The sequence below is a fragment of the Stenella coeruleoalba genome (assembly GCF_951394435.1).
Source record: "Stenella coeruleoalba genome assembly, chromosome: 6".
Taxonomy (NCBI): Eukaryota; Metazoa; Chordata; class Mammalia; order Artiodactyla; family Delphinidae; genus Stenella; species Stenella coeruleoalba.
In genome coordinates this window covers 53,891,391-53,899,901 of record NC_137151.1, presented here as the reverse complement: position 1 = coordinate 53,899,901, position 8,511 = coordinate 53,891,391, and the positions used below count along the sequence as shown (strand labels likewise).

At 39.5% G+C, this 8,511-nt stretch overlaps 1 long non-coding RNA gene across 1 annotated transcript in view; it reads left to right on the top strand.

Moving 5' to 3' along the window:
* Positions 1-436: 436 nt before the first annotated feature.
* The window catches only part of LOC307187581, a 9,866-nt gene continuing 1,791 nt past the window's right edge, over positions 437-8,511 (top strand). Inside the window, exon 1 of the long non-coding RNA XR_013828651.1 lies at positions 437-507. This is a non-coding gene — a long non-coding RNA (uncharacterized lncRNA). The remainder of the gene's footprint in view (positions 508-8,511) is intronic.

The window sequence follows — 8,511 nt, the reverse complement described above, 5'->3', positions numbered from 1 at the left end:
TAAACAATGCCTTGTTTCCATATTCCTTTGTACCTTCACAGTCAAAAAGGCATCTAGATGGGATTATATACAATTAAAAATTATGACTAGAGATTCCTAACTGAAGAACAGCATTAGGCCATAAGCTTATATTTCGGTAAAATCAAGAATGTTCTTTTGGAAGATGCTTAAATTGTTTTTAGGTAAGGTCACAATAGTTCTGCTTTTATTTTTATCTGATCCTTGTTACTACTTATTTTTATCGTTTGGGGGTTTTCTTGGGTAACTTGGCGTGAGATGTGGTGGGTAATGCGAAGCAAGAAGCAGTTAAGGCTAGAATTTTTGTGCCTTGGATCAGGCAGCCTCTGGACCACTATCCCTCATTCTCGTCTCTCTAAACCAGGAAGAACAAGAAGACAATTCAAACTGCCCACTGCATGTAATCCCAGCTCTGCCACTTAACGCATTTGTCACCTGGAGCAAAGGCACTCAATCTCTTTGTACCTCAGTTTCTTCACCCATAAAAAGGTATAGTGACCGCACTTAATTATAGACCTGTTACAAAGATTAAATTAGCTAGCATAGGTAAAACACTCAGATCAGTGTCTGACACGTATTAAGCCGTAAATAACAGTTGTTGCACTGTGACCATTACTGGGGTTGCTTGTTTATTCTGGACTTTTTCTCCATGATGTGGGCAGTAAGATCAGTTGCATTTAAGTGCATAATAGCACTTCACTGATTTGGAATCGTTGAAGAATAAATTATTAGCAATTTTTTAAAGATCCCCTCCCCTAATTTTTAATTCCATCCATTGTTGTTTGGTTTCTAAATGCAACCACCCTGGCCCAGCCCTCAGAGCAGAAATAAACTCAGCATAGAGGGAAGCACTTTAAAGCAACCTAGATAAGGAAAATAGCAAGTTCTGACTGACATAAGGGCTTAGGAAATCCATAGGGCCTGGTGGTTCCTAGGGAACTGAGTGCGAGGAAGATCCTTTTAGGAGCTGGAGGCCTAAATGGGGAGTGGGGATGGGGGCGGGGGTCAGGGTGAGAGCGGACAGGGTAGGACTAGAGCAGCCGGGAGCGAGAGACACGGCAGCCCAGGGAGTAAGAGCTTCTTCCAACCTGTACTTCTTCCCCACCCCCTTACTCCATTTCAACCTCTCTAAATTTCCTATCGACTTCATTATTTAACATTGTAATTATTCAAAATGCTTAAAACACATAAAAATATACAAGGTTTTGGGTTCTGTAACTGAGGAAAAAGTGTCTTTCCCCAACTGTTTAAAAAGAATTATCTTTCTAGGGACTTCCCTGGCGGTCCAGTGGTTAAGACTCTGCACTCCCAGTGCAGGGGGCAGAGGTTCGATCTCTGGTCGGGGAACTGAGATCCTGCATGCTGCACGGCATGGCCAAAAAAAAATAATAAAAACAGAATAATCAATAAAGTAGAGCTTAAAAAAAAGTATCTAAAAAAATGAATTATCTTTCTAGAATTTGAAAAAAAATAGATACTTTTATATGTATAACTGAATCACTTTGCTGTGCACCTGAAACTAACACAACATTGTTAATCAACTCTACTTCAATATAAAATAAAAATTAAAAAAATATTTAACAAACAACAAAACAAAACCAAAGAAAAGAACTGTCTTTCTAAAATGCAAATTCTGAAACAAAGGAGAATTATACCAGCTATGTTGGCGTATCACAATGGCAGCAAGGGATCTTTATTCTTTGAGTGTACATTTCACGTTTTTATTTGACAGTTCCAAAAATCTATGCCTTTGAAAAGTACAGTAACAGAAACTTTTTGTAAATCAAACTTGCGTTGCTATGAGTCGATTTTGTACAGGTTTTATTTCTTTCACCCCGAGGTCCTTGGAGTTTTATGACAGGAAAATGAAGATGGTTTGGCCCTCAGGAGAATTACAAATACTTGAGGCAGCAGGAGCAGGGCCTGAGTGCAGGCCTGAGAGGCAGGTGTTCAGAGTTCCAATTCCAGCCTCAGGGAGGCTTGCTGGGTGCCCTTGGGCAAGTCACTTAACCTCCCCTTGCCTCCCTTCCCTCACTGCTAAAGTGAGGGGATTAATGCTCAGTTCCCTCACAGGGTGGCAAGTGGATTAAGTAATTAATTAGAAAACTAGAGTCTCTTCCTCTGTAACCTTTAGGAGATGAGAATTTAACCAAAGGATTCTTAAGTGTGTTAGAAAACAAAAACAAAGAAAACAGAGTGAGAGCTACACAGAACAGAAATTTAGTTATCATTACAAAAGAACACTGGAGACAACCGCTTCATTTTACCTAAGCAGAAAAAAAATGATTTCAGGACACATTATTTTCAAATAAAATCTCACTCTCTCTCTCTCCCTCCTTCTCTCTCTCTCTCTCTCTCTCTCTCTCTCTCCCTCTCTCTCTCTCTCTCTCTCTCTCTCTCTCACACACACACACACACACACACACACAAGATACCCTTCCCTTATCCCCTCACTGATTTCTATTTTAAAGTATTTCACTTATTTGGTCTCAAAATAGGAAACTTCTAAATAGAATCATCAGCCTTAAAACAATGTTTGAAATAATTAGGTTACAAATTCTGGAGCCCTTTAATATGGCTGCAATTCTATAACTATCTGTGCATTGCATGTATGGCCCTATTAAATGTACCAGGCACCAATGTTGCCGGCTGTCAAGAAGCAAAATGAAAAATAGTTTTAATAGCTGCTCTTTGACCTGTTTTATATTTTATGTCAATTATAACAGCACACAACCATGCATAATTATGAAGCATAGATGCATTAAAATGTACACATAATTTGTGTTCTTATGGCAACCATTGCATTAGGCTCTAGAAAACAAACCTATTGTTATAAGTCATTTACACATTAATATATTAGTATTAAATATCGAAGACAGATTTGTCTATCCATCTGTTTTGAATCATTGTTAAGTAAATATATCTTTTGGAGGGGTGGACGAAACCTCTACATAAATGCGCTGTAGGTACCATCTGCAACATATATTATAATACAGAGTTTAGCGCCATCGTGCATAGCAACTCCAGCAAAGACAGTGCCATGTGATTGTCATTTGAATGTCATTTTTAAAAAATGATCTGGTATATGGACAGAAGGAGAAAAATTTTTTTCTGGCACTGCCATAAAAATTCCTTCATTTGACTGTCCTGTGGTTTTTGGATTTCTTTCTTAAAAGCTTATCTTCTTCCTAGGATAAGAGGAAGATAATTATTTTAATGCTAGGTTAATGAACAAAAAAGTATGTTTTCTCTATTGCAAAATCATTAAAATACCAAGAAAAAAATCGTTTTAAAATATCCGATGAATCATAACAGTGACCCTGAGAACCAGGTAACCAAACCAGAAAATGACCTGTCCACACTATAGATGAAAAGAAGCAGGGATTTTTCAAGAACAGTTATATAACCCCGATTTTGACTTTTCAGCATACTCATGATTTTATGGATATATAGTGAGGCTGCTGGAGTGGAGGGCACAAAAGGGCGGTGCCAAATAAGAAATAGAAAACAGATTTCCTGACTTCAGGTTTTTTCATTTAGTGTCTTGTCACTCATAAACCTGGGAGAAGCAGGACTCCACTGGCCTGTCAGTTTTAACCCTGCTTCCCCAGCTCTGAGCAACTGCTTTCGATGTCAGTCCCACCATACCTCCTCTCAAAGTTAGGTCTGTCCAGGAGAAGGAAAAAATCAAAGGATGGAGTTGAGGGCTTGGGGTGGGAGGCAGGGTGGGGCAGAGTGGCTGGTAACGAAGACCCATTTCCCCCAAGCCCTGCCTAAAACCACCGGCTATTTGAATTTCTCTTGAATTCACTTTAAGTGATCCCATTGCTTTCTTGTGGGTGACAGCAAGAATCGGAACAATTTTCAACACGCATTTCTGAAGTTTCATCTGAGGTGTTTGACTCCTCCGTTCCTTGTTTCTTTTGTTAAATGTCTGTAAGTATAGATGTTCAGAATTTTTATTCCATTTCCACGTAACTGGACTTTGAGTGCGGAGGCCTTTCTAGGATGACTTCCATCTACAGTGACTATTTAATTCACCCGTATATTGAGCAATTTATAGGTGTTACATCCCTTGCCACGGCATCGCTCAGATATTTTTTAAGCTTTCCTTTGTTTCAATTATGAGAATTATTAAGCTTCTCTAAAACCTTGAGAATATTTGTCTCTAAATGCAATATTTCCGTCTTTAAATAACCATGTAAAATGTTAAATGTTTGGAAGAGAGCTGGAAATATCTGGCTTTGATGGACTTTTTAAGCTTGTGACGCTTTAGAAAGAAAAATTGCTCTGCACCAATACAGCTGGTCCCTATTACTTAAAATTAGCCAGTAAAGAGAGCAGCTTTCTAGGGAGAGTTGCTAATGGAGAAAAATGGAAACAAAGGGAGGAGGAGGAGATGACTGGAGACAGAAGAAAAGATGGTACCTAGTAATGGACGAGGAAGGTTCTAGTGAACCCCAATCCTAGATTTCCAGAGAGAGCTTCCAAAACTCAGATGGTGGCTATACAAACACATGGGAATTCATGCTTCTGACCCTCAATAGTGAAAAGCTCCTCTGGATAGCTCTGGGGCATGTCATGGGGTGGCCCATGAGGCTGTAAGTGTTTTATGGAGAAGATTTTGAGTCCAGGAAGCCACTGAGAATGCACTGGAGAGGAAGAAATGAAGATCACGGGCCGAACGAGACAGATAGATGCGCTCACTTTTTGGAGTGTTTCCAAATTTAAAATGTTAAAAGATCACCAGTTTAGGGCTTCCCTGGTGGCGCAGTGGTTGAGAATCTGCCTGCTAGTGCAGGGGACACGGGTTCGAGCCCTGGTCTGGGAGGATCCCACATGCCACGGGGCAACTAGAGCCCGTGAGCCACAACTACTGAGCCTGCGCGTCTGGAGCCTGTGCTCCGCAACAAGAGAGGCCACGACAGTGAGAGGCCCATGCACCGTGATGAAGAGTGGCCCCTGCTTGCCACAACTAGAGAAAGCCCTCGCACAGAAACGAAGACCCAACACAGCAAAAATAAATTAATTAATTAATAAAAGATCACCAGTTTAAGAAAAATAACAAAATGGTTAGTTCTTCACAGGGCAAATTACTGTATATTGTCTTCAGGGTGAAAATTATTCAGTACATAGTCAATCCTAGACCATTTACTCGTTTTCAGCCCTACTTCCTCAAATCCATGTTCTCAGCACTTCATAATTCCCATTTGTTTAACTCACAGACGTTTAACAGTGTCTGTGATTTGCTCACTCCCATCTACTAAGATGAAGTTTTTAAGCTTTTTAAAAGTATTAGTGATTCATTTTACCCATTTAAAATCTTACAGGAATGGGTTTTCTGCCTGCTATTATGCTCATATGTGTCGTGTGCTGGTTTGACAACACAGTTTCACTGACTTCCAAGACTGCTTCGTTTTTCTACACTTAATTATCCAACCCTGCTAAAATTAACTTTCCAAAATAGCATTCTTACACATGCCAGTTACAAAATTGACTACAAAGAAAGTTCTGTGCATTTTGATGGGTAATATTTCAGGCCAAACTCTTTGAATTGGTGGCATATCTTTACCATTATATTTAAGAATCTGAGCTTTCTCTCCAAATTGTCTTCATATCATGACGCCTTTATCCTTAGTGAAATCTACTTGTTTTAATCCTATGCGACCATCTCTATCCTCATTTCCCAAGCAGTGGGACAAAAACACTTTAGTTGAAGTAAGAATCCTTTATTTGTCACAAGTGCCAATCCAAATACGGCTTTGTTAAGTTCTGCTTGATTCTTTTTGCATTCTAAGGAACTTTTTTAATAAAGAAATTTTAAAATTTATTAATTACCTTATCTATTGAGAAATGACCAATTTGACTTGTCTCTTTAACATATCAGCCCAGGACTGACAAGCAATATTTGCACATTTGGCAGAAATTACCATCTCAGGAGCCTGGCTTCCCTTTGTTATTATAAGGAGGCCAACATTAATGGCAATGATTGCTGGATTGTCCCCTTGGGGAGGCACAGCTGCCCATCTGCCTGGTGCTAAACTTTAGTTTGGGACCATGGGCCTCTATGAAAAGGACAGGACCCATCTTCAAGCATAAAGCATGTAGTAACTTCTCGGTTCTTCAAGCTTGAGGAGGGGAGACTGGGGCAACATTGTAGTGCATACCCTAATTTAATTAAAAAATAATTTTCATACAGCTCCAGATCTGAAAGTGACAAGTAATATTTAGGCAGAAGATGATACTTCATCCCATCTTTAAATATTCTTTAAATTTTACACGAAGCACCAGGGGATTTTTTTATTTGGCAAAGAAAATATGTTGTGCAACAACATGCAATCTGGCCTTCAAATTATTTTAAACTTCATCATCGAAACAATACATGCATTAGTATAGAGAGTGTAAACTGCATAAGCAATTTCCTATGCATTTTGAAGTTTACTTAATGGAAGCCTGGGTGTCCATGTAAACTCTGCAGTTAGATCTGAAGGTGTATTTTCAGTGGCATTACTTCTTTGTCCTAAAGATCTAAAGAGGGACATTATTTTTTAGGGAAATCTACCTAGTCCTCGAGTGAGAACATCCTGGAGTTTCTAGGAGTTTTAGCGTTCAGAGATACTGCAACCAAAAAGGTTTATTGAGTGCACTGTGTGTCAAAATTGTTTAGAATCACAAGAAAAAGTTGTTGAGCTTATTTTGAGAAAGTGTTCCATTTAGTTGCCGATCTTGTAGAAGAAAAGAAGAAGAGACTCAAACTGATTTAAGAAATAGCTCTCTGGTTATGAGCTTTTGTGATTTTATAAAGGCTGAACTTCCCAGGACTGGCGTAAGAACACTATGGTCCCGGGCTTCCCTGGGGTTGAGAGTACGCCTGCCGATGCAGGGGACACGGCTTCGTGCCCCGGTCTGGGAAGATCCCACATGCCGCGGAGCGGCTGGGCCCGTGAGCCATGGCCGCTGAGCCTGCGCGTCCGGAGCCTGTGACCCGCAACGGGAGAGGCCACAACAGTGAGAGGCCCGCGTACCGCAAAAAAAAAAAAAAAAGAATACTATGGTCCTGATTAAACTGTGATATGCAGAAAAGGCAAAGAAAACTACACCAAACTTCTGTATCTCTGAACCACCAAAGCGTAAGGAAACCAAGGCAGTCCTTGTCTTAGACACATGCTAAAAATCAGATTACTCAAACTATTCAAGATGATAACATCCAATGAATCTAGTATAACGCAGTATTTGTTATGGGCCTACTTGGTAAGAATGAAAAGGACTTATTCATTTCACTTTGGACCATCCTTGCATTTGAACAGAAAATCGGACTGATAAAAGCTCAACATTTGGTCTGGGACCAGCAGATTGCTCCAGGGAAAAAGCACCAGCTATTGTAAAGTCAGCCCAGGTTAGAGCCAATCGGCCGCAGACGAGATTGATCTTCAAAGCATTGCCGGCATTTGGGAGTTTCTGTGACAGCTACAGGAAGGGCTTTCATTCTTCTTTAACTTGGTGGCCGGCCTGCAAGCTACTATGGGAGTCCCTTCCCCCTAATCCATACTGTTCAATTGTCAGGAAAGCTTGTAAACAGGAGCCTCCATCAGTTACCTCAGAGTGGTTTGAACAAACTAACATCATAACAAGAGTGTTTATGGAAAAATGCTTAAGCACTGAAGCAGAAAGGGCTTAGCACTGATCAGACCTCTCTTCCACCTTTATTCTTCACTGTTCACATTGAAATGCAAATATCAGCGCAGGGTTTCCACTGGCGTGCCACTCACAAATTGAAAAGCAGTTTTTATCTATGCAAATGTAAGCATGGTAATTGAAGTTAATCAATCAATGCTAGCTTTCACTAAAACCTTGAACATGATTGAATAAAGTAATTATCATTCAGCAGAAAATGATGAAGTTGTAGACAGCATGAACCTTATTAAAGGAGGATTTTGAGTCACAATGGCTTAATTTAGCTAACAGCCCAGCCTGAGCCCAAGCAACATACTACTCTTGCTGCCTAGAATTGTTTTATGATTAAAAAACAACAACAACAACAATAATGAGGGTGGGGGAAGGTGGAGGTAAGGGTAAAGTAGTGTTTTTTATTCTTATTTTCATAGTGCTGGATTAATAAAAACTACTTGTCCCGCTACAAAGGAGGAGCCATAATTAACTCTTTTAAAAGAAAACTCTCAATAGATAAGTGAACAAAGATCGTTATGAGGTTTTTTTTTAATGTGGCCAACAGCACCAATGGGCTTGTAATATTTATTGTTATATTTTTAACATAAATGAATGAAATAAAGTGAGCATCTCAGAAGTCTTTGTAAAATACCCATAAAATTAGATTAATATTTCCTTATGCAAAAGTAACCTCGTAAGATACATAAATCAAAGGCTAAACTCTTGAAAGTATGATTTGAAACATGATCTGTATTTTTTTATTGACTTACAGCAGTTTCAGTAACAGAACGTATGCTGCATTTTGCACAGCTTTCAAATACTTCA